A 19,857-nucleotide genomic window follows, 5' to 3' on the forward strand; every position below is an offset into this window, starting at 1 on the left:
CTGAAAAATCCTTGACTTAGTCTAAACACTACTTAGCAACTACTGAAAACATCAGTGTGTTATCAACATTCTTCTCATACTGAACTCAAAACATAACGCTATACCAGCTACTAGGAAGACAATTAACTCTATCCCAGCCAAAACCAGGACACTGAAATGCCATGAAATTTTTGTGTGTGAGAACCCGTCTTTAAATTGCTAAAACACGATCTTACTTTGCTCCCATTGCTCTCCTGATCTGTAAAGACTCATACTCTGATTCGGGGGTTTGCTCAGCTGGCCCTAGTTACATAGCCTCTTGCCATGGCCTGTGTCTCTCATGCTTTTGACAAGGAGTCTGGGCTGCTTTATATAGGCTCATGGGGCAGTAACAGCACAGTGGCACTGTATAGCATCATAGCCTGTGATGCCCTGTGCCACGTAGCGCCTTCTGGAACGGAGAGCCAGCAAGCAGCCAGCTTGTGCATCGGCATTCAGACAGGTCAGGCAGGTTTCATGTAACATCCTGTGCATCTCATTTCTTCCAAAATGATCCCAATTTTATGTAAAAGAAAATGCCTCCCTGCTGCGTGGAAAGGTCCCTAAGTTGGTTACATGTTCAAAATTTGCACAGCTATTCCTCTCAAATGCACCAGATGTCAAAGTGGCATGAGCTTAGCCAGCAACACAAGTTGAGTGGGATAACTGGGGTTTTATGACAGGATGGTAAGTGATAAATTAGTTAGCAGTGTTACAGTGTAAACGGTAATGGGAATAATTGGGCTTCACAAATGACATCATATTTAAATGAGTGGGTGAAGTTCATGTTTTTCTTACGACTGTTGCTGAAATATATGTGACTTCTAAAGGACATGGCACATCGTTTATGTGTATAAAGGAAAAATTACTTTAAAACAGCTAATGAAAATATAGGGGTTTTTTAAATACAAAGGCTGGGGTTTTCCTTTATATGTATAGGAAGATCTTCAGTAAATATAGATCTAGGCTTCATGGCTAATAATGACATAACTTCCCATAGACTTCAAAGGAGTCAGAAGGATTCTACAAGCTGAGGAGCTAGTGTCCTTGATTTCTGTATTTTCTATCTCTTATATGTTTATTTTCTCCAGTCTATCTTCTTTTTAGGAACAGAAGCCTTAGACAGCTAGACAGTCCCTTCTACAGGTCCTTATTTATGTGGATACTCCTGGCTTTATGGTACTTGTTCATTCCCAAGCAGAGTATAACTGAGGACTCCTACTGAAAGCAAATTCTGTGGCTGTTACGCATGGTTTACCATTGGCAATAATGAGAAAATACGACTTGCTTTAATTAAACAACAATAAATTAGAAGTGATGATTTACTGAGGATAATTATTCTTTATTAAAAAATGGAGCTTGATATGTGTTGTTCTTTTCATGCATCATCAACTTCTTTCTAAGTAGTCAGCCTTACACTTGCATGGTTAGTATTTGCATAGTGTTTGCTGTAAGGCTGAAAACAACCAGTGCTGTTTTTGAAGGAGCTAATGGCCCCCTTTAGAGTTGCTAATTGGCAAGTTCTGCAACTCCAGGCTTTTGAGGTATGGTTGCCATGGAAAAATTGCTTTGAAGTTGGCAGTTGTGAATATTTGACCACAATTTTTCCTAGTTTGGAGACTGGATGAAAAGCACTGTCATCTCTCCCACAGGGCAAAATATATCTGAAGAAACCAAGCAAAATGATTATCCATCAGAGTGGGCAGAACAGTGGCAGATGATGACAAACAAGGTTTTCCCAACGGATTTCATTTCCCTGTCTGTTGTGTGTTTGTTTGGAGCTTTTCCTGTTTCTGTTTTGGTTGGTTTTGGGTGGGTTTTTTGGTCTTTGACCTGATTAGAAGATTTGTGGATGAATAAAGGTTAATAACTTCCGTTTAACCTAAGCATTTGTAAAAGAAATGCAGTGTCCGTCACCAAGAGATAAGTTGATGTTCCTGCAATACAGTACATAAATACATATAAAACAACCTTCTGAAAAGCCATTTTGAGCATTCACATCTTCTATATTGGAAAAGATGCAGACCAGCTTGTTCCAGTACCACTAAAATGACTGAGAGGTATTTTTGTAAATTATTATATTATACTGCAACATCAAGGAAAACGATACATGGCTTACCCCTTCATGCAATCTTGTGTAACAATTTGTGATGTTCTCCAATGATGCATTAGGTTGTCTACTGTCTGTCTGTCAGATTTTAATCTTTTTTTTAAATCAGTTTCCCAGGTTGCACAAAATTTAAACTGACAGTCTTTGACCTTAACCAATATATGCACTGAATGCAATAAAAACAAAAAGACAGATGTTACATATGAAAAAGCAGCTGCTTCTTGTTTTTCTGACTTATTATTTTTTCCCTATTACCCTCATAAAACTAAGAAAGATGTGTTGGAATCACTGGACACTGGTGAATTATCGTTGAACATCTTTGCTGGTATACCTCAGCTATATACTTCAGTTTCCTCTAAACAAAGACTACCTATCATGTTAAATTGTGTGTTGATGTGGATACTGGGTATCAATCTGAGCAAAACAAACCTATTTTGTGTTTTGATTTAAAGTTAATTTGGAGAAGCTGTTTCAAGAGGGATGAATAGTTTATTATCTGGAGAGACATTTATCTATACATCATAAAAAGATCTTTTCACGGCACACTGACAGAGCAGTTATGATTCTTGTACATGTAGAAGATGATTTTTTTAAGAAATCTTTACCTTATAATAGTCCCTAAAATACTAACAATGAAAGAAGGATAAAAAAATAAGCATGGTTGGATGACATAAATACGATGTGATGATACAGAGGAAGAGCAAGATTATTTTTTCAGCTATGTAGTCTGACCTGAGGCAAGTCAGACTTTCCTAACACCTCTTGCAAAATGAGAGGTTTTGAGTCTAGGAGGACTATGCTGAAAATTTGGAGTTAGAAGTAATAAAACTGTGTTCATAAACGGCGAAATTTTTATGTAAAGTTTGAGAAGTGTCTCTTCTTTTCTTGTTTGACATACACAAGGTTTACTTCTGGGATGAAAACCTAAGTCTTTTTGATATCAAAAGAAAGTATCCAAATAACTACAGTGGGGCATGGATTTTAAGCATATACTGGGATTTTGATATCTAAAGAAATTAGTTTGTCTCTGATAGATTTCATTGTCTTCATTGGTCACAGTGAACTATGGTTTAAGATATCGCAATCCACTTTATTTTTTAATGTATCATTCTCTCCCCAAAGTGCTGCTTTATATACTAAATAAAATATTTTTTTTTCTTTTCTTGTAAGTCACAGGAATAACCCTTAGATGAATTTGTGGCTATTGAATACCAGTGATTAAAGCCAGGCCTTCCCTGGTCTCTGGTTCTGTCCTGCTAGCTGAGTGGTTACATTTATTTTACAGGCTCAGAAATGTTAACATGTTTATATTCTGTCACAGAACAGATTTATCTAGAGTACCTACAATTCAAATAACTCTATAAAGAAGAACAAGACAACTTTTTTTTTTTTTTTAAGGTACTGTCGTAAAACAATCTGAAATTGAATCTGAGATGGTCAGGAATGTCACAGACCAGTGTGACATACTGGAGCAACGAAAAAGAACAGTGTGGGCACGTGTGCTTCAGAAGGTAGTATGGAATAGATGAAAATTAACACTGAGGTGATATAGTTATATATTACATAGGAAAGAATGAGATGACATAGGAAAAGACTGATCCTAAAGCTACTGAAGTCAAAGCAAAGTTTTCTTGTCTGTAGGGCAGCAAAGGTGACTGGAAAGGGAAAGATCACACTCCTTGTAGTTACAAGCCCAGAACTCTCTTAGGCACGCTTCACATTATACTCTTCGGCATAGGAAATGCCAAAACCCACTGGTTTTGCAGAGTAGGTGTGAAATGCCACTCATTTCTGTGTTTAAGAAAGGGTAAAAGATTACCAGTGTTGATGCTAAAAGTAGAATGAGCCAGAGAAAAAATATGTTGCTCCACAGGAAGCAGATTCAGAGGGAAAACTCACCCTATATTTTAGTCTGACAGTAAATATGCTAGATTTACGCTATAAATAAACTGAAGGTGTCATTCCACTTTACAGCTTCTTCATTTGTGAAGCCTGCTCAATATGTCTTTTCTCTACCATACAGAGGGCCATTTCCTCAAATTTCTCACTTATGCCAATGTAAATATTTGTAATCTGTTTTAAAGGACTTTTTTTTCCACTTTTTTTTTTTTTCATGTCACACAACATCTCTTGCAGCAACATGACTAATAAAGTTATGAAGTGCAATCGCTCTGTAGGTACTGACAGGGCACAGCAGGACTCTCAATGTACTTTTGCTGTATATATTGCCTAGTGCTGCAAGTAAAAGACTAATACGGATCAGAAAACTAGGCTTTCCTTTCCTTGTCTCCTCTGAAGATATGTGTGTACTCCAACAGGTGTTTTTATTAAAATAGGGCCTCATACAAACGCTTTCATTTAAAACTCAATAGAGACAGACTGGCCCCTCCACTACTATGTGAGGACAGAGAACGCACCTTGCAGGAGCCTTGCATTTGTGCCCAGTGAATCTTAACCTTCCCCCATTCATATTGGCAAAACATGATCTGAGCACCAAACTGCTTTGGGAAGGACAACTCCTATCTTACTAAGCAGAAAAATAAATATATATTAAAAAAATCAAGATTCATTAAGTGATTGCATCTCTTCAGTGTGATGTACAGGGCTAACTCTGGAAGAAGATGCGGGCTCAGCTTACAGGCTCATCTGGAAGGACTGTTCAATCGTTGTGGATCACCACAAACATTCAGAAATGTTGCATGACCAGTACCTGGCCCTTTCCACGAAATGTCATCATCACTAGACTACAGAATCATACATACGCCTGCACTCTCATTCTGGAACAAAAACTTCTGTAATATTTTTGTTTTAAGGAAAAAACCTTTTGCCATGCAGAATGGGAAATTCCCCACTGTCCCTTAATAGGTGTATGAGCACTGCTGAAGTAGCAGGTTTCTGTGGTGACGAACATTTGAGGCTATTAAGCAAATAAGGGGATTGAAACTGGGATCCATATACTCCACACTGCTGTTCTAAACACTGGGACACTACATTAAGGAAAAAAAAAAAAAAGAAAAAAGAAAAAAAAGAAGAAAAAAAAGACCATCCTTTTTCCTATTTTTTAAAAAAACCTATCATGATTATAATCCATATAGAAATGCAAAGGATGTGCATGACAAACAAGTAAAGACTCTGAATAGCAGGTAAACCTACTCACCATCCTGATGTAGGATCCTCTGCTTTTAATTCCTGTCATGAGGAACATGGTCCAAATTAAATTCTTCTAGGTCCCTTTCCAAGACAAAGTAACTCTCCACAGGCCTAGGAATGATAAGATAACACCTGGGGACTAGATGTTTGAAACTTAGGTGTTTCTGCATTCAGTGGTTTTGTTTGCTAAATACCTTTCTTAGTGTAGGTCAGTTGTGTAATTTTTTCTTCAGTTTTTCACTGCCCTTTTTTATCTCTACATTTTCTTTCCTGCAATAAATCACAGGTTAATCTTGCAGGGTTGTGGGGGTTCTTTTTTTTTTTTTTTTTTTAATTTAAAGTATATTTGGAGAAAAATATAGTTTACCTGCATGACCATTTATATTTTAGAGAGTTATTTAAAATATCAATGTTTCTATGGGTTCATTTTATTTCAATGAACATCATAGTGGATTTGTATATAATAGATATACTTGGCTCTGTGCCTGCAATGCATTTTGCACAGCTCTTCTTTCTCTTTCTAAATATACCAACAACACAGTTCCACTAAATTCATTAAGAAACGATATACAACGTTATTCAAGTGCAATGCCACATGAGTGCTTTTAAGATGCAATGTTTACTTTTTTTTTCCAACAGTAACTCAAGGCAAGCTAATAATGGGCTGACGACAATTTAGCGTGCAGGAGAGGGGAGGCTTGCAAGACTTCATAAGCGCTATTGATTTTTCTTAAGTGCTAAAGCTTTTAAAGGGATTCCTACAAAGATGCATGCTATATGGAACAGGACTCTCTGCTCTGTCAATTTAGCCGGACTGTGAAAGGAAGATACAGACTGCAAAAGCCAAACAAATGGAGAGACCTCTGGGGTTAATAAAAGTGAGGCTAGGTTCTTTCCAAATTGCTTTCTGGGCAATTGGAAAGGCATCGCAACCGTTCAGCTTCACTTCAGTGGAGCACCTTATGTGGGAGATGTTATCAGTCCCAGTCTTAAAAGGTTGCAGAGAGAGGCCGAGATAACTCCAGGTTAAGTTATGCTTCAAAACTCTTCAGACACTGGGGACACAGCCAGTCACGTTCATAACCTCAGATAAACATGAACCATATGCATGACAAAAATCTCTCTGTAGTGCCAAATTCACAAATACTGTCACAATGCTAAATGATCTGTTTCAACCTTCCATTACATTTGCTGTTCACTTTCTGACAGATTACTGCATGTGGCACTCGGCTTACCATAAAGAGTATACTTTCCCAAGGCCAACTGCTGAGCAAGAGATCCATCAAGGCTCCTGAAATGCATTTTCAAAGAGGTTAAAGTGATCTGGTGATGTGCTGAACGTGAAGTGTTCTTCTAGTTAGAAAACCAAAGTCCAGAAGACAGGAATTTAAAATGAGGTTAGAAAGTTATTTACAATATATTTATTCTTCCCATACAGCCAAAGGCATGTTTTGAGGCTTTTTGTGAATGTTTAGACAATTTGAAATGAAGTATCAATAAATTAAGCTGAATCAGCTCAAAACACTTACTGACCTTTTAACTTCTCATGGGGAAAATACCAATCGGATATCAAAGCTGAAAATCTGAGTATTTTGTTCTGAACAATTTACAGGGAGGTTAAAGAGATGCAGCAGCAGCCCAGAAACATGGTGCTTATGTAGCTTACAAACAAATTCTTCATCAGCTGAGAAGAAGCCCAGATTTTTGCCTCAAGCATGCTTTAATCTGTGTAAGAAAAACAATTTCTGTTTTGGTTTTGCATAGGATTACAGAACGAGATATTGGCTGTGTATAAATACACCTTTCTGTGGATGCATATTTAGCTAACGGTCGCAAGAGCATTTCAGACGCCTTTAGAAGACCTTGAACAGAATAAACAAGATGACAAAAAAAGAAAGATGCCAATTAGAAGAACACAGGTGTGCATTCCACGATAAAGGGAACTTGGCACAAAGAACCTCAATTCGGCAGTTTATCTTGACCAATTAGACTGAGACAAGTTTCACATGTTTTAGTTGGTATAACCAATTATGTCCTATGTTTATGCACATGTACAGAGTTGATGTAACCAATCATATTTTATGCTTGTGCACGTGTACAGTGACTTTGCAGAATATGTGATTATAAATATGTGTGTGTTTTAGCAATAAACGTCGTCTGCTTTCAACTTTACAGGCGTCCGTTTATTTCTACCTCCTGCACCTTTCCTAAGCTCTGAGGGTTTAGGGAAGATTTGCATGTAAAGTGAAATTGGGTATATTCAATAAACCGGTAAACATCGGGAACTCTCACATTACTGGCTTTCATTTTGTTTTCATTTAACAAGACCAAAATTGAAAATTTTTCAGCAGTAAAGTTTTCCAGTAAAAGCTAAATAAGAGAAGCAGTACGTAGGCTAAAGAGATAGTTTGCCCCCTGGATTTTTTCCCTGAGCAGCTATGGCATATTGTGGGAGCTATTCCTGAAGTCTTCAGACTGTAGCAAGGCTACATAAACTTCTAAGGGAGAAAGAGCTAACTCTCCTAGGATGACGAAGGGCTGTTTACCTAACTTTTGATATGTAATGCACATAACAATGAGGAGCAAGAAACCCCAAACCATCAAGGCACTGTGGAACGAGTAACATATAAATGCAGAGTCATGGAGCTGGACAGGCTGCACACAATGAAATGCAAGACAAGAACAGGAACAACACCTACTCAGTAATGAAGGTGAAGGAGGAGGCAGAAGAAAAGTTTATATCCTGGGGTAAATATTTGACATGTGAAATTCCTGCTTTTCTGAGAAAATTGATTAAATCTTATAGATTTAAAAATGTTCTAAGGGAAAAAAATTTAAAAGGTACTTCCACCTTTCAGACAGATCTATTAACAAATAACCTGAATGACATTACGAATGTTTTTTATTCTCATATATATATAGCAGGGAACAGTCTTTATCAGAGAAAAAACCCTGTGAAGAAAGGCCTCTCTAAGATTCCGCAAACCAAAATAAGCCTGAAATTAGCATTTTAATATGACAAATTAGGTTTAACTTTAGCTTTTTCGTTTTGCTAAAAGCTTTGCCAACAAAATGAAACCCCCATTGCTAATGCCCTCTGAATTATGGAAGAGTGTGTACACATATACTTGCACACTTCCCATCTTGGATCGTTCCAATTATCTCAGCTGTACTTTGGCTTTTTGACACACCTACCTTATTTTTCATGGGGAAAAAATAAAGAAATTATTATTAAGAGAGCTCCAATAAAAAGGAGTGCCAATCAAAATGTAACATACTGAAAAGGTCAAATATTTCCCGTTAATACATTCAGAGTCAGAGCTCTCTTTGTTCTTCAGTTTCTTCGATGCTACAATTAATTCAATTAAACTAACTTTAAAGCTAAGAAGTGTTGTCATGGACCATAACCTTTAGAAATGTCTGCGTTCTCTCGTACACATTTACCTTAGTTAGCATATTTTAATGATATCTCAAGGAAGAACTGTGTTAAGTGCTCCTGACTTCTAAAACCAGTAAAATTAATAAATAAGGCAGCTGTCAAAAGCATGCAGAAAGATTTACAGGTATTGTATTTAAAGATCAATACCCATCCATACAGTGAACTGGACACAGAAAGAGAGAGTGATAGGAAAAAAATAGAGTAATGGAAAAAAAATACTTACAGTGAAATTCTTAAATATGTCTCACATCAGCACCCCTCTGCACTCTCTCTCTCTGGAAAGGATGATGACCGTATGATGGGTTAAAGGAGATAATAGTACAAAAAAAAAGAAGGATGAAACATATACTTGAGACTTTGGGTGGCTTGTATCTGACAAGCTGACCAGCTAACTTCCTAACATTAGGCTGGGTGATCTTCTTTCAAATCATCTGAGGTAAATAAAGTTGGGTCATTCTATCATTTTGAACAATACTGGCACGGAAGGGTTGTATGACAACTGGCACCTAAAAGATGGTATAACACACTGTTACACAGGCAACACACCTCTTCTTTTAGTCCTTTTACCCTTATCTAGGTATCTCAGAAAATGTTAATGTCACTGCCATCTACTCTGTGCTGTGCTATTTACTAAGCTGTGATCCTTAAGACTAGCTTCGTAGTCTTTGCCCTTCCTGGTCTTATAGAAGGTAACTACTTCAGGTACTGGTCTCTTGCCTTGTCCGTAGATGGACTTTTGTACTTCTTACGTGCCTAGAGTGGTCGCTGGGCAAACTCCTCCGAATATACCACTGGTCTTAAAACAAATGTTTTACATTTAGGTGTTTGAACTCAAGAGAAAAACAAACCAATCGCTAACAACCAACTTTTGGAGAGAGTCTTGTCCTGTACTTCTGTATGCACTACATTTGAAGGGTCTTCCTTTTCATTTGCAAGACAAGAACCAAAGCCAGTAACATTTTTACAACCCACCCCCATTTTCCTGCAACCATGAGTCTCTAAAACTAGAAATACACCATACAAACATTGTATAGAAACAGAGGATAAATAAACTTTCACAGCTAATGCCATGTTACTGCTACTGATGCTCAGCCTAGCTACTTAGAAATAGTTCAGATATTTCTGCTCACGACTGACTTGTATTACACAGGTATAAACTAAAACCTTTTCTTTTCCAGTAACTTGTCCTGTTCAAACAGGTCTAGATGTTGACATGATGGAGTTTGGGCTCTAAACTGTACTTATTATACAGGCTTTTGTTTTTCAGTGTATGAAGAAGAGGCTAAATTTGGGGCTAAACAAACAAACAAAAAATATAAAAAAATCATACTATAATGCAAGTCAAGCATAAATGAGGGAAAAAAAAGATTATGGCCTTCATCTCTGCAGTTTCCCAGCATGAATCTCAAGACAGAGTCAGTGATACTTCAAAGGAGCAGGTGAAAGGAAACAGCGTGGCGTGGCATGGCAGAACTGCATTTCCAGTAGTCCCTTCCCTTAATCCACACCTGGAAATTCCCATTTGAAAATAATTGCAAAATAATGCTGAGTAACCTATGAGTAGGGGCATTTGGCTTTGCTAGATCAGGTTTCAAAAAACAACCCACAGCTCATAAGTTATTGCTAGAGAATTACAAATACAGAAGGGACAAGAAGAAAATGAAACAAACCTCAATTTAAACCCTTGTTGCAGTTCATATTCTACTTAAAAAATACCTCTGTCAGTGAAGTTCTCAATTTTGCTTCTTGGTCAGGACAATCTCTTTGGATATTAAAGCTTCTGAAAAAGTTAAATGACTGCTAGGCGTTTTTATCATGTACATCCAAGTGATTATGAGTTATGAATTTATCACACTGACCTGATGACTTAGCGACCTCCAAATCTGGCAGAAAAAAAAAAAAATGCAAACCCTTTCTTTCCCCTGTCATAAAGAGGCTGAGCTATTGCCAGTAACTATAGGTGGTTACCGGTTCCCTGGCTGGTGCAAGCATTTTCAGCCAGCAAATGCAGTTGCTGCTTTCCTCAGCTCCCTTGAAGGAACTGAACAATTGGCAACTGACCTGACTTTTTCCAGCATTTTATAATCCCTTTCATCCCTCAAAGGGGATGATAATTTTCAGATTGAAAAACATAGCTCAAAGGAAAATTCTTTCAGATTATTTGCAAGAGGAACTTGAGAATGACAGTCAAATATTTTATAAATCAGGGCTCTCCTCCCTCTTTCTTGACTGCACGCATTACTGGCTTGTGCTAAACAAGAAGGGACAAATTAAAAACACCCTCCTCCCATCCCTGTACCACCCCCTAAAGTGTTAGGTTATGTTCAGTTAGGAAGTGCAGGTTTAAAACAACGCGGATTTTTAAGCTCCCTGTATCAGTCTGAGCCAGACTTACCCGGTATGTTGAAATGTATGGAAAAGAAACCTTCAAAAAGCAGTCATTCCTTTCATGAAAGTATGTTTCATTTTTTAGGCAAGAATTATACCCAGTTGTATTTAGATATATTAATAGCTTTTTCCTTCCCTCCTCTATGTCAAAGCCCATAAAACCCCTGAATACCAAATCAAAACAAAACAAAATCTGGATTTTATTCATGCTCTGTATTGTTTAGAAGCTAAGTTTTTTTCCTGAGCACTTTTTTTTTGTGCAATTACCAATAAAATTTGTAATTTACACAAAAATACCACTGTTTGTTCAAACATGGCATCTCTGAAAGGCATTAGTTCAAAGATACTGTATTGATTTAAATTGAAATGAATTACCTTTCAGGGAAAATGCATTAACTTCAGTGGAGAGACATGGCAGTGAATATAAATGAAAAAAACATTATTTCACTAGACTATTTTGGCCTCAGTTCACATGAATTGTTTTTTTTATTTTTTTGTAAAATAAATTGAATCCAAAACGACACTAGCTTATGACATTGTGTATGTATGAATTTCAACAAGGATGAAAAAAAAGATGGAGAAATGGAAGAGGTATGAAATATGAATCAGATGGCCTTAAGGTCCTTCCTTTCCCCAAGGATTTTACCTACCTACCTTTATTTATTGTCTGATTTAATAGACACTTGAGGAATTTTATTTTATTATTTTGGGGGAGGGAAGAGTAAATCAATTTAAGCACTTAATGGGATTTCTGGTTTAAATAGTCCTGTGAGCAGACTGATTAATGCTTTTTATTTTGTATCTCTTCCAAAGCAATGCAGCCATGTGATTTTTGTCCCATAATGCTTCTCATACGTAATATTTTTATGAGAGTCTGTACTAAAGAATATACAGTTCATGTCAGAATTTTTCTTTATTTACTAAAATTGTATTTGCATCTTAAACTTGCAAATAAAGTTTGGTGTACCAGAGCTAATAATTTGTATTCTATCACACGACAACAAGAACAACAACAACTATACATACATATATATAAATCCTTCCAGGGAAATATGATTCACCCACAAAGATGAAGTCATTAGAATATACAAATGTGGACTAGTCATGCAAGATGTTCAATACTAAAGGTTTTCATCAAATTGAAGAAATCAGCTGACATCTTTTCTGTAACTTAGGTCAGTATTATACAACCACTGTATTATACTGCCCCTGTATTAAACTAAGTTAACTTGCAATTTTTGTACCATCGGTACATATAAATTTAAACAAACTCCATTGAATATTCCCCCTGTGTTTCTCAGCTACCATTTTGGCAATATTCTTATGAGTCTGAATTCTGTAGTTCCTCTTTGGTCCACAGAAATCATATCTTTTATTGATTTCATATTGAGTCTTTATTCTCCAGCTAACCTCTCCTGGAGACGATCCAAACAAGTGGGCTCAAGCAAATCTTGAAGCAAGAAACTCTGATGTGACATTGAAGGAGGATGGTGAGTGATCAAAGTCATTGCACTGGTTTTGAGGGGCTGAGGGTAGCAAATATAGAAGAAAGTTCTGACTGTAGGAGATGCAATGGAGAGGTAATCTCATTAAGAAACTGAGTGAAAAACAAGCTGGTGAAGAACATGCCCTCACTGAAAACTCTTAAAATGTATACCTTCATGGTCTGGAAAGTGTTGGAAGTATAAATTTTGACAGCAGAGAATTTTAAAGTAATCAGCCTACTGTACAACAAATTGAACTTTATTTGTTACCTTTATGAAGCTGTGTTGTCACTGAACCAGAACATGCAATTGAAGTTGTAGATACTAACTTGTTAACTCAATCACAAAAATCCTATCAGAAGATAATTATCACTCTCTCCATTTTTCTAATGACTGCACAACAGCTGACTGAGTAACCCAGGTATGTTTTAGTACAAGGTAAAAGAGAATAGTTCAGATCATTTGGTATTGAGCACCGTCTTTCATGTCAGTGTCAGTCCCTTGCATTTGAACTCTACCTCAAGAATGAAATATGATGGTTTGGTTTTCCTTAATGGCATTTAATGACACACACCCTGATGATACATCTAAAATTTGGATTTTTAACCCATCATATGGAACTGGAAGTTCATTAATATGTCAAAGAGGTAAGATATTCTTAATATTACCTGTTGGTACTTATACTGGCTTCTACTCCAACATCTAGAGTATATATTGATATTACTATATTTGCAGGGATCATTTAGCTAGCCGCTTGATGTCACCATAACTCCACAGAAATATTGCTCTTCATGCACTAACAGGGTGCAAATAAGTGGCTAAAATAGAAATATGCTTGGAATTAATGTTTCTGTCACTAGTCATATGAGCTAGACAGACGACATACATCATTACATTTATTCTCTTCTGCAGAAAGGCAAAGGGTAGCTATAGAAAAGCTCCTTTTCATGTTTGCACTAAAGATTACTTTTAATTAGGCAACTTGTCTAGGAGGAATTAGATTTTGTAACAAAGAATGAAAAATATTGGTGAGGAAAGAATACTGGCAAAAGCAGTAACGCTGCAAGAAACTTGAAAAGCTAAGAGTCTTCTTTGGGTCAGAAATATTTGTCATTGCTGAGTAAAATTTTTCTTTGTTGTTATTAGAGACTGCCAAAGTATATTTTGGACTTGTCTGGAAAGCTTTTTGTATATGTGGGAAAAAACCCAAGATTTTGTGTCCAATGCCATGATTCAGTTCATCAAAAGGATTAAAGTCTTTTAATATTGCAACAAAGGCCAGAACCATACCTTGCCTGGAAATTGCACTTGTTAAAAATGTGTGAGATTTTTATCTGAATAATAGTTGTGCACATTTCAATAGCACTAATGGGAGGGTCTATTTTTATATATACTTAAGACCAGATATAATTTTAATGTATGGCAATAAACCCTGAATTAGCAAATATCTCCGGAATAAAATATCTTTACTGAGAAAAAAAATCTGACAGAATATGGTTATTTTTTAAACCAAAGCAAAGCTGAGAAACAGTTTTCATAGAACAGAATTTTGGTTTAAAAAAATGACATACTTTTAAAATAAAGATCCAGTAATAAACATTTTTTTTTCTGTGTTGGACTGAATGGAAGAATTACTGGGGATCGACTTGAGCTGTGTTTTTTGACAATGTCATTTTGCAGAGGGAGAAAAAAAAGGAAAAGAAATCAGTCCTATTCCACTCAGATCTGCTTTTTTTTCCTACCTCATTTGACTGCACTTATGAACTATTTCTTCCTCTGAAAATCCCCCAAACAGCTCCCTAATAAGAACCCCTCAAACAACATTACCCAGGTCTACTAAAGTCTCAGAGGTATAGAACATATTGGGGGTGGGGGTAGAATGAAGACCTTAAACTTAGCTGAAGAAAAGATGGTGGTACCTTAATCTTAAGGTGTATCTTAAATAGTGAAAATTGTGTCCTTAAGCTCCATATAGAGAGAGAATGAGAATTTGAGAAGGGAAAGTGAAGATGTATCTGTAATTTTTTCCCTCAAGTCATCTTCTGAGTCTAAGTCTTGAAAACTTTCTTCAAAAATTGCCCAGAACACTCATTCCTGTTATTTAAAATACAGAGTAGGGAACAGATAACCATTGTCTTCACCCTTCTTACCCAAAAGCAGATTTAACCATCAGGCTATGCAGCTAGGGTTGCTTTAGCCAAAACATCTCATTCAGTAATTAAAGAGGTGCCAGCTTCAAAAGGAGGAGCTGTGAACCTTTTCCAAAGTTGAAATCTCACCTGCTAGCCTGAGCAGTTTTCCAGAAATGAGTTTTCTGGATATTGTCATACAGAGAATGAAAATGGACCTAGGAGTTCACACACTTTAAGTGAGAAATTGAACCACTAAGCTACTGTTAGTGAGGGAGGTGGCCTGCCATGGTTCTAATTAAGTAAATTATCATTACAAATTATTGGGCCTCAAATCTGTCAGATATACTTTCAGAAAGTCTATAGGATTGAGCATTTTGAGAGAAGCAGAAGGGGGAACCTTGCTTAGGTTCCTCAATAGGGCTTAGACATTTAGCTGGTTGGAGGACTTGGAGTTTAGGAAGTCTCACGTGCACCCAGAAGCAGAACATCAAGGCAGCTGAACAGCTTGTGCTTCTAAGGTCTCCAGACATGCCCAGGTCAGACACAAGCTGCTTTAAGGTTTTGCATGAAATCAATCTAGCTACACGCTACTTAAGCATGTAACCAATTGTTTGATAGGATATGAACACACATATGATAGGATATGAACATTTGATTACGTGTGGCATAATGCTGCATATCTCATGACCACCAGGAAAAAGTTTTGGTTTTTTTTTTTACTGTTATGTATTTTCAGAACCGATTCTTTATCTGGTCTAACTTAGCATTGCTCAATATCTTCAGTGTAGTTCATAATCATTTGTGGAAGCGTGGAATAGTAATTTATGTGGAATACCCAGCTCTGGGGGCTTCATATACGTCTTCACTGTGTAACTGAGCAATCCACTTTTAGCTTTCAAAAGCAATTCTGGTTGGTTACTCAGCTGCCAAAGGACTACAATAGCTTACATCTAGATTACTGACTTGGCTGTCTGCATGTATTATCTTTCTCTAGCAGGTGAATCAACAGTCGGTCAAACTGATCAAAATTTAGCATAGAACATGCTAATCTAGATGAAAATAAATTACTGTAACCTTTCACTTGGCATTCTGGCTTCCAGTAAGATCTAATTTCAGCTCCTTCACTTTTTATAAAACTTTAAGTAAGAGCTCGTATCCAAGCTAAAGAAAACATGAGAGGACAAAAGCTAGCCAAACACAGCTGAACTTACAATAGCAAAACCTAAAAGGAACAAAAAGTAATTGATAAAATTGCTTTTCCTGCCCATACCTTCAATTCTGACTACAGAGCTCTATAAGGTATGCCAGAATTTTGATATAGGAAAGAATGGGGTTTGGCACCTTTGAAAGTGTAATGATGCTGATCTCTTACTTTCCCTGAATTCTGCATGTTGTTTCATGAGCTGTACGTTAATGACTTGGTGATCTATACAGCAAAGACACTGATGCACTTTCTCAATATTTTTTTATCATTGCAAAAGCAACTCAGAAGAAAGGAGAAATTAACAGCCAGTTAGATTTAAACTGGAAAAAAAAAAAAAAAAGTGGTCTCTCCAAAAGAAATACATAAAAGAAAAAACTAATGGGGTTGCTATTATTAGTTTCTCTTTATATATTTATTTTATCTGTAGGAGTCTACCTGAGCCTATTTTACTACTGTGCTTCACTTGTTAATTAAATGTTGCACATTGAACACCAAACCCAGTTCAGGCCATAAAAAATGCAATGGTTTAATTCTGTCTGTCCTACTCCAAAACATGAGACTGATAGAGAGAGATGCCTACAAATTAAAAGGAAAGAAAAATACACCATCTTAAAACCAAACAACCCCCCCCCCCAATAATACGTTTTAGATCTTGCTCTTATTAGGCACTATACTTAATGGTCTGTCTGTATTTTTGTTATAAACACTGTTATTGAGGCGTTAATAACTCAATTTAATCAGTGCCTAGTTGAAACTGTAGATCTACTTTCAGTCCAAAGTGCCAAAATGCAATTTTTTGGGAGGTTCAAATTCAAAGAATCATTATATGTAAGTTGTTAGGCTTTATTTATTTTATGATTCAAAAGTGCAACTGATGCTCTCAAGACAATTCATCTTCAGGTCCTTTATAAAGGAAAAGTAAATGGCAGTCTTTTAGCCCGAAATTTTTATTAAAATAAAGATGAGCAGTGGATGCGCTTGCTAATATCCAACTGCCATCTAATATAAGATAAAGTCAATATTAGCCATATCAGTTTCTCCTCAGCTGGGAACTTGCCTTATTTTTTTTTCTCTCCAGTATTTATATTATATGGCAGTGAGCAATTCTACACACAATATATTTAAGCAATAAAAGCAGAGGAACAGGCCTTTTTCTGAGAATTAACAACCTCCTGGGAGCCAATGACCCACAACCCTGGAAAGGGTCATTAACCCCAAAGAAATGTCCAGTGCTGAAGCTGTTATTGATATGCGCTGAAAGTGTGTGTATTTATCTGTGGAAAAAAAGGGGGAAGGCAGAATGTTTGGAATTTATATTTTTACATGTGACAATATCTTTAGCAAACCCAATAAATGATGCTCCTAGAATAAGAAAAATGGCCTTTGCAACTGTTCATCATATTCCAGAAATTTCAGTCAGTGGTATAACATGATGAAATGTATTTGATTATATGGTTCTTGAAGATTCTAGTAACATGACACTCAGAGAGAAAAGACTGATGATAAATAGTTGTGAGGGCAGAGAATAGACAAGCAAAACTAAATAGATGATGAAGCTACCTGATAAACTGAGAAGGCAAAGGCAGAAGAAAAAACAATTTCAGGGAGAAGAATAAAATTAGAGGCAGTAAAGAAGTTGGAGAGCAAGAAAAAATTAACAACTGACTGCAACTGTTTTCACATTTTGATACTTTTCTCTATGGACTCGTGTGCAAAAACAGGTACTCTGGACACTAAGATACAGAAGTGCCTAATGGACATATTTCAGATGAGGTTTCTTTTTGGATGACCGAGTCTATTCCAACATTATCCATGTGGATAAGTTGAATATGTTATTTATTCTCCCCCCCCCCCCCCCCCCGCAGTGTTTTGTCATGGACAAGTAGAAATTCAGCAATTTCTACGAGAAATTGGAAATTACATTAGACTTCACAGACCATTGAGTTGAAGAGGCTAAGCAGAATAACAATAGCTTTGTTAAGGGCAGAACACCGAACAGGTATGATTTTCTTTCTTTCTCTGATTTACACCTCCCAGCATCGGAGAGGGTTTTTAGGCATTCAGCTGCTACTTTCTCTCTACATTGGATAACTGGGTTTTAAATTCCCAAAGTACCAAAACTGGTTTTCTAAACAGAAGTTGTCTTGAATAAAGGATTTAATTTGAATTATTGTTGTTAAATTTCTTGAAAGACATCATGAGAGGACATTCTGGTGCAGAACAACAGGAAGCTAACATGTTTTTATTAATGAAATCTCCCTTGGTAGCTATGGGATATTGCTTCACCTATCCAGAACAGATTTAACTTCTTTGACTCTGGTATTTGCCTTAGGGCTTTCTTTCAAGTATCACAGAACTTCAAAGCCTAGGACCCTGGGTCTTCTCTAGTGTTGAAGTATATCAGATCTTGGATGCAAAGTCAAGCTACCCAATCTGAGAGAAAAGCCCGACCCTAGATTTTCCATTCAGCCTAGGGCTATCTGAAAGTGAAAAAGAAAGCTTTGAGACTAGATGGAGCTGCAACAAAAGCTATTTAAAAAACTGGTAAAATATTATGTTTGATATTCTAAAGTCCAAGTTCTTAACACAAAACTTGTAAAAGATGCAGTAAGAAAAAAGTTATACAGATGGAAAATGTATTCCTCTCTATATTAGATATATTGTGGGCGTTGGAGGCGACTTTTTTATGCATTCCATGCAGTACTGTAGCAAACCATATGATATCAGGTATAACATATTTTACAGTCAAATCATTTTCGTTCAGCCTCATACAGGGTTATGACCAGCAGTACACATATATATGGCTATAAAAATGTCCTGTAAATAAATTGTAGTTTTAATTTCTATTCATGGTAAGAGTAGCATATATTTTACCTAATATATAAAATACCACGCCTTGGAGACACAATAAAGGACGTTAGAAAAAGATAAGCTGTTCAAAAACCTAGTGTTTTTTACGGTTAATCATAAACCACGAATAAGAGCATTCATGTATATTTCACATTGCTTATTGCTGCCTCACTAGTGTTATCAGTTAAAGTTTCATATCAGTAAAACCATAAACATAATTCAAAAAGAATCAGCATGAATTTATTGCCACCAATAAAAAAAAAATAAAAAAGCAAAACAGAAAATGCAATTTTCTATGATGTCTCATAGGGCTTATAATTAATTTCAGATAGAAATTGAAATTAAATTACACATTATAGTCAGTAGAGGCTTTTTGGGAACCCATCAATAGGTCATTTTTCTGAAGGGTATATTTACAATTGCACGTTGATGAAATACATGCATTATAATGCAAATGCAAGGAAGAGAGTCCGGAAAAACATGCAAGAGCCATGCTCCCCTCACAGTAAGAGTACTCTGACTTTTCTGTATATTCTTAATCTTTTAGGCATCTCCTTCCTGAAAACATAATTCCAGGTGTGCTAAAGCTCTTGGGAAGATTTTAATTACCTTCAATGGTTTTCAAGAAGGCCCTGAGATAACAGAGAATTCTTCTATTAGCAGGTGCAAAAGACTGTTCCCATCTTATTTACTCTCATTTTACAGAAGAGATAATAACTTGGGGCATAATCAAACATAATTTTTCCTGATTTTACACTTGAATCTAATTCCACTGTTTGAGTAGAGCAGATCCTTTTCTACACTGCTGTGAAGGAAGTTATCAGAAGTTTCCAAAATTTTTTACAAGGTTTTTGCTTATGTCTCTACTGCTAATTTTCTTCTAGTTATTCTTACCATATTTTTTTTTCATTTTGAAGTTGTAATATAAGTATCTAGTAAAGTATTTAAGTTTGTAAGAACATTAAATATGTACTTCTACCTTATTGTTTTTAGAAGATGTAAACATGCTTAAAATAAGGTTTAAGTTTTCTTTCTAATTAGGAGTGCTTTCTAAATATGATTCTTCGAGAAGTCCTTAAATT

The sequence above is a fragment of the Harpia harpyja genome, chromosome 8 (genome assembly GCF_026419915.1).
Source record: "Harpia harpyja isolate bHarHar1 chromosome 8, bHarHar1 primary haplotype, whole genome shotgun sequence".
Lineage (NCBI taxonomy): Eukaryota > Metazoa > Chordata > Aves > Accipitriformes > Accipitridae > Harpia > Harpia harpyja.